Source organism: Macrobrachium rosenbergii, unplaced genomic scaffold, assembly GCF_040412425.1.
Source record: "Macrobrachium rosenbergii isolate ZJJX-2024 unplaced genomic scaffold, ASM4041242v1 171, whole genome shotgun sequence".
Lineage (NCBI taxonomy): Eukaryota > Metazoa > Arthropoda > Malacostraca > Decapoda > Palaemonidae > Macrobrachium > Macrobrachium rosenbergii.
Genome location: NW_027100729.1, coordinates 1,474,277 through 1,494,979, shown reverse-complemented (window position 1 = coordinate 1,494,979; position 20,703 = coordinate 1,474,277). Strand labels below are relative to the sequence as shown.

General features: G+C 38.9%; 1 pseudogene; it reads right to left on the bottom strand.

Moving 5' to 3' along the window:
* The window catches only part of LOC136838137 (zinc finger protein 208-like), a 207,667-nt pseudogene that overhangs the window by 139,074 nt on the left and 47,890 nt on the right, over nucleotides 1-20,703 (bottom strand).

Sequence of the window (20,703 nt, the reverse complement as noted above, 5' to 3'; positions counted from 1 at the left end):
ACGCTCTTTTGCCGACGATGATTTAGCGCCGCCATTTTAACGCCGTGGTTTTGGCATTTTCGTTATTTAGCGCTAGCCCATTTTAGCGCCAACAAAATTTTCTGACTGATATATATACATATATATATATATATATATATATATATGTATATATATATATATATACATATATATATATATATATATATATATATATATATATATATATATATATATATATATATATATACAGTATACACATACATGTGTGTATATATATATATAAATTAATAACTTTTAAAAATAAAAAGTTCTATTTATTTTTCAACCAATACAGTATAAATGCTACAAAATGAAAATAAAATGAAATATTTCACCAACAATTTAATGCTCATTTCATAGTTATACCAAAACCACGTAAGTATTCAGTGGTTTCCCGTAGATCAAACTGCTAATACTATAGTTAAAATGCGTTCATCGAATCTTAATGTATTTTAAGCGTTTTTTCGAGCAGGAGGATTCAGCAATTAGTTGTTCATAATAGAATCGCGTCCTTTCTGAATTCTCTTTATACCATCGATGAATTTCCAGCATAACTGGGTGGTTCATTTCAAGTTCTACATAGATTTTTCCTGTGCGTAGCTTCAGCATGATTGTTTCGTGCAATGCACAGTATCGTTCGACTATACATATTCACATTTTGCGGCGTGAGGAAAGTGGTAGACGTCAGCCATTCCCTCCCTCAGGGGTCTTCTACATAATTATCTTCGACTAGTTCATTTAACGGCTCAGGAGTTCATCGGAGTAAATAATATTGCGCCAAAGCATCGATGTAAACATCCATGTGAGAAATAGGTACAAAAGATAAAGCAACGATCATTTTGGCTTTTACTGAGAAGTCGGGGTCATTATTATACAAATGTTGGAGCCCAAGTTGTTTCAGGTGCTTATGAATATTATGTGCAAAATGGAAGAAGCTTAGCCTTTTAACTCCATCCGGAAAACATTCTGTCATTGCAGAAAAAGCTGCTTGTTCATAATCACAATAAATGCCCTTTGGCGCCAAAACAGCTCATCGCCAAAACAATGAGTGCCAAACTGTCTATCGCCAAAATGGCGGAGCCAAATCGTCATCGCCAAAGAGTCGGCGCCAAATCGTCCTGTTCCGCTTTTCTGCCATCTCTTTCAGTTTACTCAAGTCAGATCTCATGGCCATGATTTGTTTTTCCAGGCAGCGCCTGTTTTGGTTTCTGTTGGATTGGTTGTGATGGTGGTGATGGTGTTTGTATCCCCACAGTAGTAGTATCCCCAGGTTATTTGTTTCTGTGACACTGGTGGTGTGTATTAGTCTTATTATTTCATTAACTTCACTTGTTTTCTTTGTGTTGTGGGCTTTCATGGAGTGGATCTATGTTCTTTCTGGATCTGGTTTCATCCGTTGTCTCATCTTTTCCACCCATTCCGACCTCTCTGTTGGTTGTCTTCCCCTCTCAGTTGGCTGTGTAGTCTTTTCTGGTTGGTTCCGAAGAGTTTGTTTTGTTGGATCTTACATGCTTTGGCATTAAGCCTCTGTTTTATAGCCTCTATTGTGTTGTTTAGTCCCTTCTCTTGTGCTCTGTATTTCTGATGCAATTCCTCTCTTGTTTTCTTGCTTCATAGCCTCTTTTCTGCCATCTCTTTCAGTTTACTCAAGTCGGATCTCATGGCCATGATTTGTTTTTCCAAGGCAGGTGCTGTTTTGGTTTCTGTTGGATTGGTTGTGATGGTGGTGTTGGTGTTTGTATCCCCATGAGTTATACTACTAGTCTTGTTCCTGCATATGCCAGGTTATTTGTTTCTGTGACGCTGGTGGTGTATATTAGTCTTATTATTTCATTAACTTCACTTGTTTTCTTTGTGTTGTGGGCTTTCATGGAGTGGATCTTTGTTCTTTCTGTATCTGGTTTCGTCGTTTGTCTCATCTTTTCCACCCACTCCGACCTCTCTGTTACACATCTTCAGTGTTTCCTCGTGTGTCATTGTTTGGTAGCTCATCATTCCTGTCGTTTTCTGTGTCATCGTCTCTTGGTTCTGCTTCTTGTCTACTTCGTTGCTGGAATTGTCAACCTCATTCCTAGTTCCTCTTTCTGTTGTGGAGCCACTTCTTTCTTTATGTCCCATACTTGGTCTGCCATCCCCTCTGTTCTGTTTAAGGGTGGTACATCTCTCATTCTAGATGTTAATCCAGTCTTCTTCTACACCCTCTTTCTGTCGGGTTCTTCTGATGCTTAACATCTCCATATTATTCTCTTGTCTTTTCTTCTTCACTGGTTTGCCTCTGTTTTAACAAATCTCCTGGTTGCTGGTTACTGTCGTTAGTCTCATTTGATTCAACTGGATGACGAAACCTCCATACCTGACCGTCCTTCCCATCGATTGAACTGTATACCTGGCTGCCGGACGAAGCTCCTCTGTTGCCAGAGAATTCCCATTTACGTCGTTATCGTTTATTCTTTCATTTCTTTCTAGTGCTGAGTTTTGCTATTTTAGCCCATAGCTGGACCCTACCCCATCAGGGTGTCAGGTACTCATTTGTCGGTATACTGAGGAAATTGTGGTAAAGATCTTTTCCCAAGGAATCAACGCCGAGAGCGCAGTCACCCATCCAGCGACATTAGCCCCAATATTTGCTTAACCGTCTATCTGACCAGGCTAAACCACTCTGCCACAGGCCCATATTGTGTGTTATTATTAATATTATTATTATTATTATTATTATTATTATTATTATTATTATCTATATATGCAAAAGGAAAAGTATTATACACATTAAAGGATGATATTTAACCTGTTTTCAGTATAAATAGGTCAATAGATGCATAAATAAACCTTACAACGTAAGAATCACTAACCCCGAACGAGGTCAGGTCAGGTCAGCCGTAAATGACATAAGGCTGTAGGTAACTCGACCTCAGTTGAAAGCTTAACTTTATTCAGTATCGTAATCTTCTCTGTGTATCGAACATAATCGTACATTCTCTCTCTCTCTCTCTCTCTCTCTCTCTCTCTCTCTCTCTCTCTCTCTCCTCTCTCTCTCTCTCTCTCTCAGTATCTCGACCCTAGCTGAAAGCATCATTTTATTCTGTACCGTAATCTTTATCTGTGTGAATCGAGCATAATCGTCCAGTCTTCTCTCTCTCTCTCCTCTCTCTCTCTCTCTCTCTCCTCTCTCTCTCTCTCTCTCTCTTCTCTCTCTCTCTCTCTCTCTAGAGTAACTGGACCTTGGTTAGAAAGCTTGACTCTCATTCAGTGTCACCGTAATCTTCTCTCTGTGTGAATGGAACCTGAGTGTCCATTCTCTCTCTCTCTCTCTCTCTCTCTCTCTCTCTCTCTCTCTCTCTCTCTCTCTCTCTCTCTCTCTTCCTTTTTTTTTTTATTAAGGAGTTGATTAGCCATAAGTGCAGGGATGTTATTATCTTCAATGGGAAATGTTGGTTCCTTTTTAAATATTTGTTGAAAAATCTAATCAATTGCCCAGTGCAGGGGGAGGAAGCTGTATGTGACTAAATGGCGTGAAAGAGAGGCTAAAAAATGCGCTTAATCAGGGGAGAGAGAGAGAGAGAGTTGTCATAAATGAAAAGAGGCAATTAAAGAGCTGAGGGATAAGAAAGGGAAATGACAGAGAGAGAATGGCTACAAACACACGCGCACCCACACACACACACACACACAGAGAGAGAGAGAGAGAGAGAGAAAGAGAGAGAGACAGAGAGAGAGAGACAGAGAGACAGACAGACAGACAGACAGAGAGAGAGAGAGAGAGAGAGAGGGAGGATAACATGATAAGTGAAAAGACAGAGATTTAGGAGCTGAAGGACAATAAATTAGGAATGAAGTGGCCATAAAGTATTAGAGAGAGAGAGAGAGAGAGAGAGAGAGAGAGATATGATAAGTAAAAAGAAACAGAATTTCGGAGCTACAGGATAATAAAAGGGAAATGAGAGAGTGGCCATAAAGTGAAAGAGAGAGAGAGAGAGAGTTATGATAAACGAGAAGAGACGGAAGTAAAGACCTGAGGGATAATAAAAGGGAAATGAGAGGGAGCTGCCACAAAGTGACTGAGCGAGAGAGAGAGAGAGTCGTGATGAATGAAAGGAGACTGAATTAAAGGCTGCAAGATAAAGAAGGAAAATGAGAGAGAGTGGCCACGAAGTGAGGGAGAGAGCGAGAGATATATGTGGTGAATGAAAAGAAACAGAATTAAGGTGCTAATGGATACTAAAGGAGAATGAGAGAAAGTGGCCACAAAGAGTGAGAGAGAGAGAGAGAGAGAGAGAGAGTGAGAGAGAGTGAGAGAGAGAGAGAGAGAGAGAGAATCGAAGCAGTGAAACAGAAAGCGACATAAAGCGGCAGTTTTCTGCCAAAATCAAAAACGCGAGCGAAGGGAGGAGGAAGAAGGAAGAGAAGAAGTAGAAGAATAATTTTAAAAACTCTTCATTTTTCTCTCCTCTCTGTTTCTCTCTTTGGAAAAACTTAATGAATGAAAAAAAAAGGCAATAACGCAATGACCGAGGGGGAAAAAGACCCGTAAAAAGACCCATAAAAAGACCCGGAAAAAGTTCAGGAAAAAGGCCCGAAGGGCGGGGGCGGGGGGGCAGGGGGAGAAAAAGAAGAGAATTTTTCATGACACGATTATGAACTCTGAGGACAAAGTGGACCTTGTGGATTTTGGCTGAGGGACTGAATGCTTTTAGAGAGAGACAGAGACAGAGCGAGAAATATTAGAAAGTGTAAAAATTGGCTGATGACGAGAGAGAGAGAGAGAGAGAGAGAGAGAGGTTGGTTAAGGGTGAAGAGAATAGAGATATTAGAAAGTATGAAAGAGAGAGAGAGAGAGAGAGAGAGAGAGAGAGAGAGAGAGAGAGAGAGGGAACACGTCAAAGTTGGTTGATGACAAGAGAGAGTTATGAAAAATTTAAAGAAACAGAATTGACGAGTTAAAGCATAATAAAAGAAAACCGAGAGAGAATGGTCACAAAGTGAGAGAGAGAGAGAGAGAGAGAGAGAGAGCGAGAGATTAAGGATGAAATAATAGAACCATTAGAGAGAGACAGAGAGAGAGAGAGTCGAGGATATATTCGCGTCCTGGCGGTAGTAGAAATGACGACACTCTCCGACGGGTGTCGTATGGGGGTGATCAAGATAGGTAGGATGGTCTTGTGTGGGTATGGGTGTATGGGTGTGGGTGTATGGGTGTGGGGAACTGCAGAAGGAGGCCATAAAAAACAACCTCTTAACGAGCGAAAGGGTAAAAGAAGATATGACTGGCTGTAATTGGCTCGGGAGGGTCACTTGATGAAGACAATTAGAGCCGTGTGGTCTGTGGTGAATATTTATAAAGCAGTGGCCGCGGATATTATACTCGCAAAAAATATATATTTGATTGTAATGACTGCGTATGTTTTTATATATTTTTTTTTATTTTTTGGGGGGGCGCGCGCGTTCGTGTGTACGAGTTCGAGGTTCGTATTTCATTCGCCCATTTTTTCGTACTAGAATTTGCTCTCTTTTATTTTATATATAATTTTATTTTTTCAGTTTTCATTTATTTTATTAAAAGTTTCTTTTCATAATTTTATTTTATATATATATATATATATATATATATATATATATATATATATGTATATATATATATATATGTATATATATATATACTATTTACTGATCACAATGCGTGTTATTAGCACTGTTATGGTACTCGTTTTGGCCGTTGCAGTTATCTGTCTATCTGTCTATCTATCTCTTTACCTATATCAGTTCATTTATCTGTTTATCTACTTATTTGTCTATTTAATTAGTATTTTCTATATGTATTTAATGAGTGTATGAATATTGCTGTTGCAACCTTCAATAATGATGAGAGAGAGAGAGTTGGAAATAAGCGTTAACATAATTTAGGATACGCGAGTCAATAGGAACTAAGATGATGGAGCACTGTCAAAGATGATTTTGTAGATGGGGTACTTATAGAAATAGTTAAGTTTTAGAAGGTAATCAGAAGTAGATGCTACTGTGGATGGCGGGTTGGAAGACGAGGTAGCATCTTGAAGCAAAGCTCACACTTAATTTATATCGGAAATCCCACAAGTTTGTGTCCATTTTGTCATCACAATCACCTCTCTTTCTCCGTCGGTTCTTAATTGTCTATTGCTCATTCTCCCTCCCTCCATCTCTCTCTCTCTCTCTCTCTCTCTCTCTCTCTCTCTCTCTCTCTCTCTCTCTCTCTCTCTCTCCCACCCACCTCTCGAGGGACTCATTCACCCCCCTCCCTTTCCCCCAGGGGATAAAACATGTATACTTTCACACAGCTTCTGATTGAACGCTTTGGAGAAAACAATGAAAGGCGTAACTTGAAGAACAGAAGGCGGGTGGCGGTGGTTTCATAATTGACAAATCCAATTACTGATCTCGTCAAATGACAGACCTCATCACTAAACCAAGAAAGATTAATGGAATCGCAAAGGTTTTGGGAAATACTTTCTTCTTCTTCTCTCTCTCTCTCTCTCTCTCTCTCTCTCTCTCTCTCTCTCTCTCTCTCTCTCTCTCTCTCTCTCTCTCTCTTAACGCTGGGAAGAAAGCCTCAGAGAGGCCTTTTGGTATCATTGGGAACTATTTTCTTTACTTTCTCTTTCTATGCCAACGCTAGACAGAAAGCCAGAGAAGAAAGCTACAGAGAGGCCTTTAGTGTCATTGGGAGCTACTCTCTCTCTCTCTCTCTCTCTCTCTCTCTCTCTCTCTCTCTCTCTCTCTCTCTCTCTCTCAGTGCTGGAAAGAAAGTTTCAGAGAGGCCTTTGGTATCAAAAAGCTATGCATCACAGCCTTTATATAGTTTTCTGAGTTACTGAATTTAATACCAGTAGAAAGATTAATGGAATCGCATAGGTTTTAGGAACTACTCTCTCTCTCTCTCTCTCTCTCTCTCTCTCTCTCTCTCTCTCTCTCTCTCTCTCTCTCTCAACACTGGAAAGAAAGCTTCAGAAGAGAAAGCTTCAAAGAAGCCTTTGGTATCAGCAAGCTACACATCTTTGTACACTTTTCTGAATTACTGAATTTCCTACCAGTTGTTTATATATAGATATCTCAGATTCCTGCTTGCTGATATGTCTTCGTTGTTTTGTTCTTCAGCTGTTATACAAATTCAAGTGGAACTGTATTGCCTAGAATACAGCCCAGTCGTATTTGTAAAATTATTATTATTATTATATTATTATTCAGAAAATGATGCCTGTTCATATGGAACATGCCCGCAGGTGCCAATGAATTGAAATTCAAGCTTCCAAAGAATATGGTGTTCATTAGAGATAAAGAAAATGTTAAAAATCTGAAGAGGATATCTCCTTATTAAATGTGTGAATGAATAAAAATGTATTAAAATGCAAGGAGAATACTGCTGAAAAGGAAATATAGAGATTTAAATATACATTGCTTTAGTTTAATACAATGAGCGAAATGACTGCGGGACGCAAAGTCCTATGTTAAAAAGTCAATAATCATTTACGATGTATAGTAATAATGCTTTACTATCCAGCTGATTCAAGCCAACTTTCTATGCCTGTATCTAAACCAGTGGCCCAGGTTTGAATCCTGGCTGGGGCAAACGCACTTATCAATTATGATTTCTCTTGGGCAGAAGTTATTCCCAAGGTTTGTTGAAATCAATATTAAGCGGTAGTTGTGACTTTATATATATGCATATATATATATGATGATTATTATCACTTTTGTGATATATTTATATAATACATACATACATACATACATACGTACGTACATACATAGATTGATAGAAAGATTCCCATCTACGCAGACAAACGAAAGTAATTAGCGCGCCCAAGCAGCATATAATTTTTGGTTCCTCGCATCTAATTAGTTTAAATTTCCCTGGCAACGAAGCGAGGGGGTGGGCAATTACCCACTAATTAGGGCACCTCCTCATAATCGCCTCCTAGCACCATTTAACACCAGATTTATATTGGAAGTTGGGCTGCCTTTTCCTTAATTAGTCCGGACGGTGGTGGTGGTAGTGGTGGTGGTGGTGGTGGTAGTGGTGGTGGTGGTGGGAAATTACAAGCGCAGAAGTTATGGTTTCCCTTCTAAGGTGAGACGGAGCTTTGACACTTTTTCGGTAGTTTTTTCTGTAGTTTTTTCTTGGTTTTTTCATCACGTTTCTTAGGATTTATTCTGTTGGGGATTTGTATCACAAGAAGGACTTAGTTCTGATTTGTTTTCGTTTTTTTTTTTTTTTTTTTACTTCTAAGGTGAGACTGAGCTTTGACGCTTTCAATGGAGGTTTTTTCTTTAGTTCTTTTGTAGTTTTTTTTTTCTTTCTGTCTTGTTATATTATTTCTTAGGATTTCTTCCGTTGTGGATTTTTATGTTAAGAAGGACACTTTTGATTGGTTTTCGTTGCTGATTTTCATGTTTTTTTTTTTCACAAAAAGCCTATACTTTTCTGTAGTTTTTTTTTTTATTTTTTCTTTGTGTTGTTATATTCTTTCTTAGGGTTTATTCCGTTGTGTATTGTTATAATAGAAGGACTTAATTTTGGTATTTCCATTGAGCGTTTTTTTTTTTACACAAAAACGCTTTGACGTTCTTTAGCTTTGTTTTTCTGTTGTTTTTTTGTAGTTGTTTCTTTTGCATTTGTCCTATTTCTTAGGATTTCTTCTATTGGCTTTTTTGTTGAGAAAGAACATTGTTTTGATTTTCTTATTTTTTTCTTGCAGTTCCTAGTGCTGATTTGAGCACAACAACACTTAGACGTTGTGAAAAAATATTGTTTTGACGTCTGCATTTTGCTGTTTTTTTTTATTTTTTTTTGAGGCTCTTCCTTTTTTTTTTTTTATAAAACAAAGCAAAATTTTGTGTTAACAGCTTTCAAGTCTTTTCTTTCATTTACTCAATTCTTATATTGTGCATGCCTATAAGTATAAGGTAATGTTTTAATTTTTCAGTTTGCTATTTTAATGTAAGTTTCACAATTCAAGAAGATTGTGAATGAAAGATTGTTACTCATTACGTTCGCTTAAGTGACATGTGATGAATTTTCTTTGACTTTCTTCCAGATCTCTCTCTCTCTCTCTCTCTCTCTCTCTCTCTCTCCTCTCTCTCTCTCAGTTCTCTTGACTCTTCGAAATGTGACATTTTGTTGTTCAGTCATACACATATCCTCTCTCTCTCTCTCTCTCTACAACACCAACCTCTTGAAAGTTGACAGTTCGTTATATACAGCCATAAAGTTGTCCTCTCTCTCTCTCTCTCTCTCTCTCTCTCTCTCTCTCATCTCTCTCTCTCTCTCTCTCTCTCTCTCTCTCTCTCAATTCTAGACTCTTTGAAAAGTGTGGCTTAATTCCTGTCTTAGTCATGAACGTCTCTCTCTCTCTCTCTCTCTCTCTCTCTCTCTCTCTCTCTCTCTCTCTCTCTCTCTCTCTCTCTCTCCTCTCCAGCACCAACCTCTTGAAGGTGACAGTTCGTTATATACAGCCATAAAGTTGTCCTCTCTCTCTCTCTCTCTCCCTCTCTCTCTCTCTTTCTCTCTCAATTCTAGACTCTTTGAAAAGTGACAATTCCTATGCAGTCATGAACGTCTCTCTCTCTCTCTCTCTCTCTCTCTCTCTCTCTCTCTCTCTCTCTCTCTCACAAAGAGAAACTCTTTCTCCCTTGACTAACAGTAGGAGATAAATTTCATATAGCTTCGTGTAAGTGTGTGTGTGTGTATGTGTGTGTGTGTGTGTGTGTATCCCTACCTACCTGCCCTTCCAGATGCAATGGTGATCCAGCAATCTTATCTTCCTTCCAGTCACCCCTTTAAAACGACGCCTATAAATTATCCCGTGCGAAAGGTTTTTGGCTCCCCATATTCCGAATTAATAGCTGGTGTTTTTTTTTACGGTTCACCCGTAGGGCGCAAATCAGGCTGCAGATTTAAAATTCATCGGAGAGAAACGGTATTAATCCCCACCAAAGCGAGGGGCACCGCGGTGTGGTGTTGCCATCTCGCTGGGGCTGCCATTCTGCTCGTGGAATGGGGCGGAGAATTGTTTATTTATTCGTGTACATCTTTATTTGTTTGTTTATATCCTTTTTCAGGGTGTCACTTTCTGCGGGGAATTGTTTGTTTGTTTATTTATTTATGTATTTGTGTGTTTATTTATTTGCCTCTCAGTTTTGTCGTTTGTATGTCATTTTGTCATACACGTCTGGGTGAGTTTTGACGTGGAAGATACGCGTATGAACTTACATTTACGAGAGAGATCGTTTGACGAAATTTACTAAGAAGGTTGGTTTTACACACAAACATTAAAAGTCATGGCAAACGTTTTTACCCGCAAGACGTATAGTAAAACGTTCAGAAAAACGTCTCTCCCGACGAGAAACAAAACGTAAAACAATGAAAAAGTGGAAGGTAAAAAAAAAAGAAGCGCTGGCAACTTTCCAAATTCACATTTATTAAATCCGTTTCAACACATGATCTTTCAGCGCCGGCACGCCATAAGGGTCACTCTTCTGGGCCTTTATCAGGGGATGGCGAGCCATTCTCGACCTTACGCCCCCCAGCTGCTGATACGGGATGGATTTTAGGAGTGAAATATATTCAATCAAATACGAAATTTCCCAGAGCGACGGCGGCGGACCAGCAACCACAGAGAGAGAGAGAGAGAGAGAGAGAGAGAGAGAGAGAGAGAGAGGGAAAGACTCTCCCCCTTCTCTCTCTCTCTCTCTCTCTCTCTCTCTCTCTGTGCATCATACTTTGGAAAATGTTTCTGAATCCGTAATTTCTCTCTCTCTCTCTCTCTCTCTCTCTCTCTCTCTCTCTCTCTCTGTGGATGCTTTGGAAAACGATTTGAATCTCTCTCTCTCTCTCTCTCTCTCTCTCTCTCTCTCTCTCTCTCTCTCTCTCTCTCTCTGTGGATGCTTTTGGAAAGCATTTTGAATACTCTCTCTCTCTCTCCCTCTCTCTCTCTCTCTCTCTCTCTCTCTCTCTCTCTCTCTGTGTGTGTGTGTGTGGATGCTTCGGAAAATATTTTCGAACCTGTCATATTTTTTAAAATGATTTCTAAGGGGTTGTTGCTCTTGTGTTCCTCTGTTGCTGTTATGTAATAGTAATTTTTTGGTGCAAACGAATGGGGCATTGCTCTGTTGCTTCCTATTGATTAGAATCAGCCAAAACAAACTCTCTCTCTCTCTCTCTCTCTCTCTCTCTCTCTCTCCTCTCTCTCTCTCTCTCTCTCTCTCTCTCTCTCTCTCTCTCATAAAAGAATTATATAAACACCTACTGATCCTTAATGAAATTATTGCTTGCCAGAACTTCTCTCTCTCTCTCTCTCTCTCTCTCTCTCTCTCTCTCTCTCTCTCTCTCTCTCTCTCTCTCTAAATAATGGCTGTCTGAGAATGAAACTGGAAAGAGTGATTGAAAACTGATATAAAATTCTGTAGTTTAATTTAGTCTCTCCTATTGACGTTGTTGACTGTCATAACAGGCTCCTTGTAAGGTATGAGAGAGAGGGAAGGTGATCTAAGCTGATTGATGGTAGAGAGAGGAGAGAGGGAGAGAGAGGGGAGAGGAGGAGGTGATCTAGGCTGGATTGATGGTAGAGAGAGAGGGGAGAAAGGAAGAAGACAGAGAGAGGGTGATCTAAGCTCAGTTGACGGTAGAGGTGAGTCTAAGCTGAATTGACGGTAGAGACCTTACAGACCTTACAGACCTTACAGTTCGTTCCGGGTTGCCCCCAGGTCCCTCAGTGTGAGGCGATGTCTACGAGGTGCTCTAACGCATCTTCCGGTATATTTTGCATCTTCCAGTCTTGGATGGTCTGGGATGCATCTTAGATATTTGTCGAGCTTATTCTTAAACACATCTACGCTCACTCCTGTTATGTTCCTCAGATGAGCTGGTAGTGCATTGAATAGACGCTGCATTATCGATGCTGGTGCGTGGTGGATTAATGTCCTTTGTGCTTTCCTTAGTTTTCCTGGTATAGTTTTTGGCACTATTAATCTACCTCTGCTTGCTCTTTTTGATATTTTAGTTCCATGATGTTTCCGGTAATTCCTTCTATTTGTTTCCATGTGAATTACCATGTAGCGTTCTCTTCTCCTTTCCGAACTATATAATTTTAAAATTGTAGTCTTTCCCAGTAATTAAGGTCCCTTAACTTCTTCTATTTAGCTATAAATGAGCCTTTGTACACTCTCTATTTATGCAACTGTATCGTTTTGGTAGTGTATGGGTACCATATTATAATGCAATATTCAAGTGGACTACATTACGTACGTTTTACTTAGAGGCATAATCTGGCCTTGTTCAGCTTTTTCTTGTTTGAAGTGGCGGAACAACATTCCATTACCTTTGCATTTTGCCAATAAATTTATATTTGATCATTGCATAACATGTTCCTATTCAACATCACACCAAGGTCTTCTTTGCTTCCTTGTTGCTTGATTGTCTCATTAATGGAGTCCTTTATATGTATATAGCATTCCTCTTCCATGCCATAGTTCATTGATTCAAATTTATCAGAGTTAAATACCATCCTATTTATCTCTGCACTTTCTCCATATTTATTTAGGTCTCTTTTATGGCAGTTCCTATCTTTTTCATCACAAGCAATTTCTCTACTTATTCTTCATGTCATCTACGAAACTTCTTACTGCTGAGTCCTTAACATTACTGTCTATATCTGCAATCATTATCACAAACGGCAATGCAGCTGTACCGTACCTTATCAGTCACCTCGGATATTACCGTGGCTTCATCCGGTTTCCATGTGAATTCTTTTAAATGCTATCTGTTTTCTGTTTTGCAAAAATTTTTTATCCATCTTCCTACTTTGTCAACATGTGCTGTTTCATTTTTGCTAAAATATTACTTGATCTACCTTGTCAAAAGCTTTTGCAAAGTCTAGGTAAACCACATCTGTATCTTTTCATTTATCATATTTTTATATAATAACTACCATGGTGGACTAACTGATTTGGGTTTGTGTACTTTTCGTTATAAACTTGTAGACGTTCAGCCAGACTCTTGTTTCCACATTTATTTTCGCTATGATTGAATGACATACAGTACTTAAGTGGCCACTTCAGGCTTTAGGCCCAAAATTTGGCCCCTACACACCCCGAGTCTAATCCTCTCTCTCTCTCTCTCTCTCTCTCTCTCTCTCTCTCTCTCTCTCTCTCTCTCTCTCTCTCTCTCTCTCTCTCTCCCGCTGAAGGTCAAAATCGTGGACTCCTTTTCATATTCGTTGTAAAGGAGAAATTACCGAAGATATATCGCACAATTATAAAAGAATTTAACGATTTCAAAAGTTATTCTTAAAAAAAAAAAAAAAGTTGGTTCGTTGCAGTGAGGGATTAATCACTTTCTCTCTCTCTCTCCCTCCCAGTATGGGAATGTCCTAAGCATGCTGAGGCTTAGACCGATAAAATCAACAGCTCTTCACTCACAGACATTTATCATTATTATTATCATCATCATTTTGCATTTGATGAATAATAATAATCATAAGTATTGTATACTGAATATTGTGTCCAGGGTATTAAAGCAATTAGTAGGCCTTAGTGCATTTTGGGGGCGGGGGAGGCCTGGAGGGGTAGGGTTGCTCGGGGGGGATGTTTGCTGAATCGCCCCCACCTTTACATCCCCCAGATATCCATCCACCCAACCCTTTGCTCTTGCCATAACCAGTTCATTTTTATTGTAACTTTTTTTTATATGTTATTGCCTCTATTTTCCCATTAGGGTAGTGTTGCCATCAGACGTTCTGTCTTTATGCAGCGCCCGCGAGAGAGAGAGACCTTACAGACCTTACAGTTCGTGGGGGGTTGCCCCATGTCCCTCAGTGTGAGGCACCTCTGATGTCTACCAGAGAATTGCTAATGCATCTTCCCGTATATTTTGCATCTTCCAATCTTGGATGGTCTGGGATGCATCGTAGATATTTGTCAAGCTTATTCTTAAACACATCTGCGCTCACTCCTGATATGTTCCTCAGATGAGCTGGTAGCGCATTGAATAGACGCTGCATTATCGATGCTGGTGCGTGGTGGATTAATGTCCTGTGTGCTTTCCTTAGTTTTCCTGGTATAGTTTCGGGCACTATTAATCTACCTCTGCTTGCTCTTTCTGATATTTTTAGCTCCATGATGTTTCCATGCCTGTATTATCATGTAGCGTTCTCTTCTCCTTTCGAGACTATATAAATTTAAGAATTGTAGTCTTTCCCAGTAGTCAAGGCCCTTAACTACTTCTATTCTAGCTGTAAAGGACCTTTGTACTCTCTCTATTGTGCAATATCCTTTTGGTAGTGTGGGTACCATATCATATTGTAATATTCAAGAGGACTACGTACATACGTTCTATAAAGCATAATCATGTGTTCGGCTTTTCTTGGTTTGAAGTGCCGGAACAACATTCCCATCTTTGCTTTGCATTTTGCCAATAGTATTGCTATTTGATCATTGCATATCATTCCTGGGTAGAGATGACGTGCCAAATCCATGACTGGTGCCCCACCACCACTCCCAGCCTCACAGTGACGTATCATTTAGGCCAAAAAAGCAAAGCGTATTTAAAGAAATTCACTATGGTTAATTGCTTTATTATCATCTAAATCATTACACTGTAAGCTATACCCAGACTACAGGGCATACAGGAGAGTTGCCAAGGCACAGAGGTTACCAGCCACTTTGCAAACCTAGACCTACTGCATAGGTTCAGAGTCGAAACCTGACATCGCCATCATTCTCTTTCTGTTTGAACGAGTGTGCTGAGAGAACAGTGGATAATTCATTAATTAGTGAATAGTTTAATGAATAATTCATCAACTAATGAATAATTCAAGGAGGAGTAAATTAAGAAGGAAGGAAGGACTGTTATTGAGCCTCTGGGGCAGGGAAACATTGGACCTAAGATGTCACACAGCGGTGGTGTTGTTTGTGCGTTGATGAATTGTGGCAGTGTCAATCTAATATAGTTGTGTATGCTATTGCAATCGTCATTTAATGATCTTTCTCTGAAAATAGACTTATGACGTCTACCACGGGAAATCAACGAGATATTAAGTATTGAAGGTAGAAAAGTCACAGCAGTGTTGGCTAAAATAAGTTAGCGCGGTTTGTGCCTTAATAAATTGTTGTACAGTCGATTTCATATATATTGTATATTATCATAATCCTCATTCAATCCTCTTTCTTCTGAAGTATACTTATAAAGTCTAACACCGGAAATCAACGAGATATTAAGTATGAAAAGTCGAAAGTAACAGCCGTCAGCTGAGTTTAACCGCGAAGATTCTCAGCCACGTGATAAAGACCAATACGTCTCCCCTACTTCATGCTATTCTCGCCCTTATTTTTTCGGTTAATAAGAACGCTTTCTGATCTTCAGGGTTTATCGGGTTACGCCTTTATGGCACCCCTAATCTTGCCTTGTGCATGTAAATGATTTCATGAGGGGTTTCTTCTCTCTTTCTCTCTCTCTCTCTCTGTCACATGCTAGAAAACGGAAAATACTGAGAGAGAGAGAGAGAGAGAGAGAGAGAGAGAGAGAGAGAGAGAGAGAGAGAGAGAGAGAGAGAGACACTAGGCCTAAGTTTGTAGCATAGCGTATACAAAGCGTCTCCGAAACCTTTGACAAACGAGAATAAAATTATCGAATATATATATTTGACAAAGTTGTTTAACATCCAGATTTGATTTAAATAAAAGAATTCAATTTTCATCATAAATTACGAAATTATCTTTTGATTTCGAATTCGTGGATGAAATTACGAGAAACTACTCTTTTTTGGAATTTATTTGAATGTTGTGCAAGGATTCGAACGCAGGTGACAGCTGCGGAGTCTTAACTGTCAATACTTATTTCGGATAAATTATTAACGTTTTTTAATCGTTATCATCATTCTTAGTAGTCTGGATTTCCTCCCATAAGGTTCTTCAGAAATGACTTTTCCCATAAGCCTTTCGCAATTAGGGGGGAGGAGGAGAAAAGGATTTTTCCCCTACTTCCCGATTCTCCCCCTTTTTCCGATTTTTCCTTTTTTCCCCTTCTCTGCGGAGAAAGTGACATTATCAGCGAGATTTTGAAGGACTTTGAGAGAGAGAGAGAGAGAGAGAGAGAGAGAGAGAGAGAGAGAGAGAGAGAGAGAGATTTTGAGGGGAGAGAGGTAGTGTGGGTATTCTAGAGACAGATTGAGGAAGAGATTTTGAGGGTGGAGAGATTGAGGGTGGGGAGAGGGAGAGGGAGAGATTGAGGGAGAGGGAGGGGGGGGAGAGAGAGGGGGAGAGGGAGGGGAGAGGGGGAGAGAGGGAGGGGAGGGGAGAGGGAGAGGGAGGGAGAGAGGGAGGGAGAGAGGGAGAGAGAGAGGGAGGGAGAGGGGTAGTGTGGGTATCATATTATATTGTAATATTCACGAGGACTACGTGCATACGTTTTATAAAGCATAATCATGTGTTTGGCTTTTCTTGTTTTGAAGTGCCGGAACAACAATCCCAATTTTGCTTTGCATTTTGCCAATAGTATTGCTATTTGATCATTGCATATCATTCCTATTCAACATCACACCAAAATCTAACCGCTTCCTTATTTGTGATTGTCTCGTTATTAGGTCCCCTATATGCATATAACATTCCTTCTTTATCACCATAATTTATTGACTCAAATTTATCAGAGTTAAATACCATCCTATTTACCTCTGCCCATTCATATATTTTGTTTAGGTTTCTTCGTAGCAAGTTCCTATCTTCATCACAAGTAATTTCTCTACTTATTGTGTCATCAGCGAAACTTCTCACTACCGAGTCCTTAACATTACTGTCTATGTCTGCAATCATAAACAGCAATGCAGCTAACACCGTACCTTGTGGCACACTGGATATTACCTTAGCTTCATATGATTTCTCGTCGTTTGCAATCACTATCTGTTTTCTGTTTTGCAAAAATTCTTTTATCCATCTTCCTACTCTGTCCACAATGTTATGTTTTCTATTTTTTTTGCTAATATATTATGGTCTACCTTGTCAAAAGCTTTTGCAAAGTCTAGGTAAACCACATCTGTATCTTTTTCGTTTAACATATTTTATATAAGTTTTTATAGTGGACTAACAGTTGGGTTTGTGTAATTTTTCCCGGTGCAAAACCATGTTGTCCTATATTAAACAAACTACATTAAATGTTTCATTATATTTTTCTTCATTACCCTTTCATACACTTTCATAATATGTGATGTCAGACTCACAGGCCTATAAGTACTTGCCTCTAGTCTTGATCCACTTTTGAAAATAGGAGTAATATATGCTAATTTATGTTCACCATAAATCTTGCCTGTATCTACACTGTCTTAATAATATTGCGAGCGGCTTTGCAATAGAATGAACTACTTTCTTTCACAAAATGGCAGACCCGTACATCGCATGACGATCATGTGATAGTGATACAGTATCACGAAGAAATTGCCGCTAAGACTAGAGTGAAGCGGTGAACAGTGTATAATTTGATTAAGAAGTTTGTGGCTAGTGGTAGTGGCGATGACCAGAGAAAAGACATGCGTTTGCTGAGAACTACAAAGACTGGAGACTGAACGAGTGGAGGGAAGTGCTGTGGTCAGATGAAGCCACATTCTTTGGGTCTGACACGAAGGGAAAGTCGGTGTGACCTGCTCCCAGGCAGGACCTCCTTAGCGCAAACCTTCTCACCACTGATGTTAAGTAGCCACAGTATTTAACGGTGTGGGGTTCATATTGGTTATGGTGGCTTGGGGGACTTAGTGATTCTTCCCCGGAATGAAAATGTGAATAAAGATGTGTATTATACGCTTCTCAATCTTCATTTAGAATCCTCATTTGAGAAGAGTGAGACACCCATCTTCCAGCAAGATGGTGCTCCTGCCCACATGGCAGAACTATGAAGAGTTGGCTGGAGGATTGTGGGGTTGATTATTTAAAGACTGGCCAGGAATTTCCCCAGACCTTTCAACCATAGAAAATCTCTGGACAATCCTTTAAGCCATATTAAGAGATCATGACACCTCCTTGCTTGAGAAGTTAGAGGTTGTCTTGCACGAGTGTTGGAACCCAAAACTCTTCAAAATCTTGCAGATTCGGTCCCCAGATGCCTTAGGAAACTTCTAGCAAGGAAAAGAAAGAGCGATGTTACAAAGTACTGATGTTGGTGAGTACCCATAATTATTTTTGTATTTTTTTATTGATGGTTACAGTTGTTAAATTGAAATTTTGTTTGGGGTGATCCTGTTGAATCCTGTTTCACAACTACAATCCACGCAAACTGTACATACATATGCACCTTTCGACAAAAGATATAAGAAAAAGATGGAAAACTGACATTAAATTTTAGACTTAGTGCCATGGTCAAAATGTATTCATCCTAAACAGCAAAGAGACTGATAATTCAATACAATACCATGAGTAAAACCCACGAGAAGCAAGAGTCATTTGTAGACAGAAAGATGCAAACTACTATCATCTAAATGAAAATGAAAGTCAAAATGCATGTGGTAATCTAAAAAGAAAATGAAAGTAAAATATACATAATGAAAAAACTTCACAACAAAAACCACTGAGCAAAAAGCAAAAAAGTTAACAAAATAGCCAAAGGTTTAAAAAAAACGTATGTAAACGGATTACTCAGCAACTGCATGAGAACAACAATTACTGTTCGCCATTACCACACATCAGTGTGGAGCAAGGCAAAACCCACAAAATAAGAGGGCGAATTATTCTTGCAGCATCCTAGTAACATGGAAGGCCTTACATTTAAATACACATAATGGACAGTGTTCCATCCATACTTTGCCTCAATAAGAATAACACCAATGTACCAATTCTAACCAAATATTAAATGAAAATATGATGGCCCTAATGTACACTTTTGGTTTACAATGTACTGAGATGAAAGATAATTCGTTATAGCCAGGCCTCAAGCATCCTATACCCAGGCCCCCTTTTACTAGAAGGGGCACAGATGGGGCAGGGGCTTTTTCAGACCTGTAATGAGCGTCTGTACTATTTTATGAAGGACGTCTTAATGAAGCTAAATTCCATCTTTTCACAGCTACTGTGAACATTAATTCAAAACTGAATTGCAATGCAGACGTGAGAGGTTTCTTAGCCTAAGTTTCTATTAGCAAATCATAGTAAAATATTCTTTTTACCTGCATTATTATTATTATTATTATATTATTATTATTATTACTATTATTATTATTATTACCTGAGCCTGGCTATAATATTTATAAAACCATTTCAACATTTTCCCGAAATCTGGAAAGATCTTTCAGTACTAACATTGTCCCACCTCTCTCTAGTTTGTCCTAAATCATCCAAACACTTCCCTGGTTGTCTTAGTTACTGTCAGAAAAAGGGTCAGTTACTGCTCTCACCAACTACACATCTCAAGGTACTCATAAAAACCAAATCATTTCATAAAAAAGACCCTAAAATTGACCCATAACCACCTGAGAACAGCAGAGAAAATTTAAACAACTCTCCATTTCAGGAACTGCGAGTCATCGTTTTTCTAAATCTCTTTCAAACTAATTATCTGATCGAAATGGTACTTTGACACAGTGTACAAGACCCCTCCCGCTAATTTTTGGTAATACAGTGCACTGTCAAATGGTTTTAGTTAAGTACCAAGATATATTATGTAAAAGTTGCAAATATCTAAAATTAAATGGAGTCCTCCATAATTGATAACATATGATGAAAAGTGTTTTCCCAAAAGTGTAAGATTTGAATGCTATATTACACCACAAATCTTCTTTTACCTCGTAAAATTTTTTGTATTTAGCACTGTGACTATGACCCACTTGGGATGTTTTTTAGGTCGGGACATACAACCTTCCATCCAATTTTACATTGTCAGAGTTCACAGTTGCTTCCGTTATTTGCTAAAAAAGAAAAAAAGTATGTGAATTTCTTTTTTCTAGCAAGCTTGCAGTTTTGAGAGTAAGGTTCAAAATTCTACCCAGTCCAGGAAAGTAATTCATCAGTTGTGTCTCAAGCTGCCTGGGTTGCGAACTGGATATTCCTCTATAACTATGGTATCTAGTCCCTTGGACATTAAACAGAACGAAAAATTGATGAAAAAATAAAAACCTACTAAGTACTGAGCGGTAACTTCATACGCCATCATAAAATTGGCACAAATTCTAACAAAATTTAGTGATGGTTATTAAAACTTTAAAAGAAAACTGTTTCAGTTACACTGAGGTGCTCAACTTTTGTACTGTTGTAAACATTTCCGATGGACATTCTAGTACAGAGTTAAGTTTTTCAGTAAAATCACATTTCACTCCTATATCAATGGTATACCACAAAATCAGTTCACCACAATCTCCTCCACAGAGCTCAACAAGACTTCTGGGATTCTTCTTCAGTTGGACTCCTTGTGCAAATTGTTAGTTCACATTTACACCTGGTCTACTAACACCATTTTCTCCACCTTACTCTACACGTCATTATTTCCATTCCAAATCCATTTATTTCTTGATACTGTACAAGTTCTGACAAATGGTTTACCAAAATGCTTTACCAGCTCACTTTACTGCAGTCTACGGAACATCAACAGGTTCCAAATGCTTCGAAAAACCCATAAATGATTTGTTACAGTATGGTCTATTATGCAAAACAATCATTGAAATTTTCAAATGGTGTTCCTGGAAA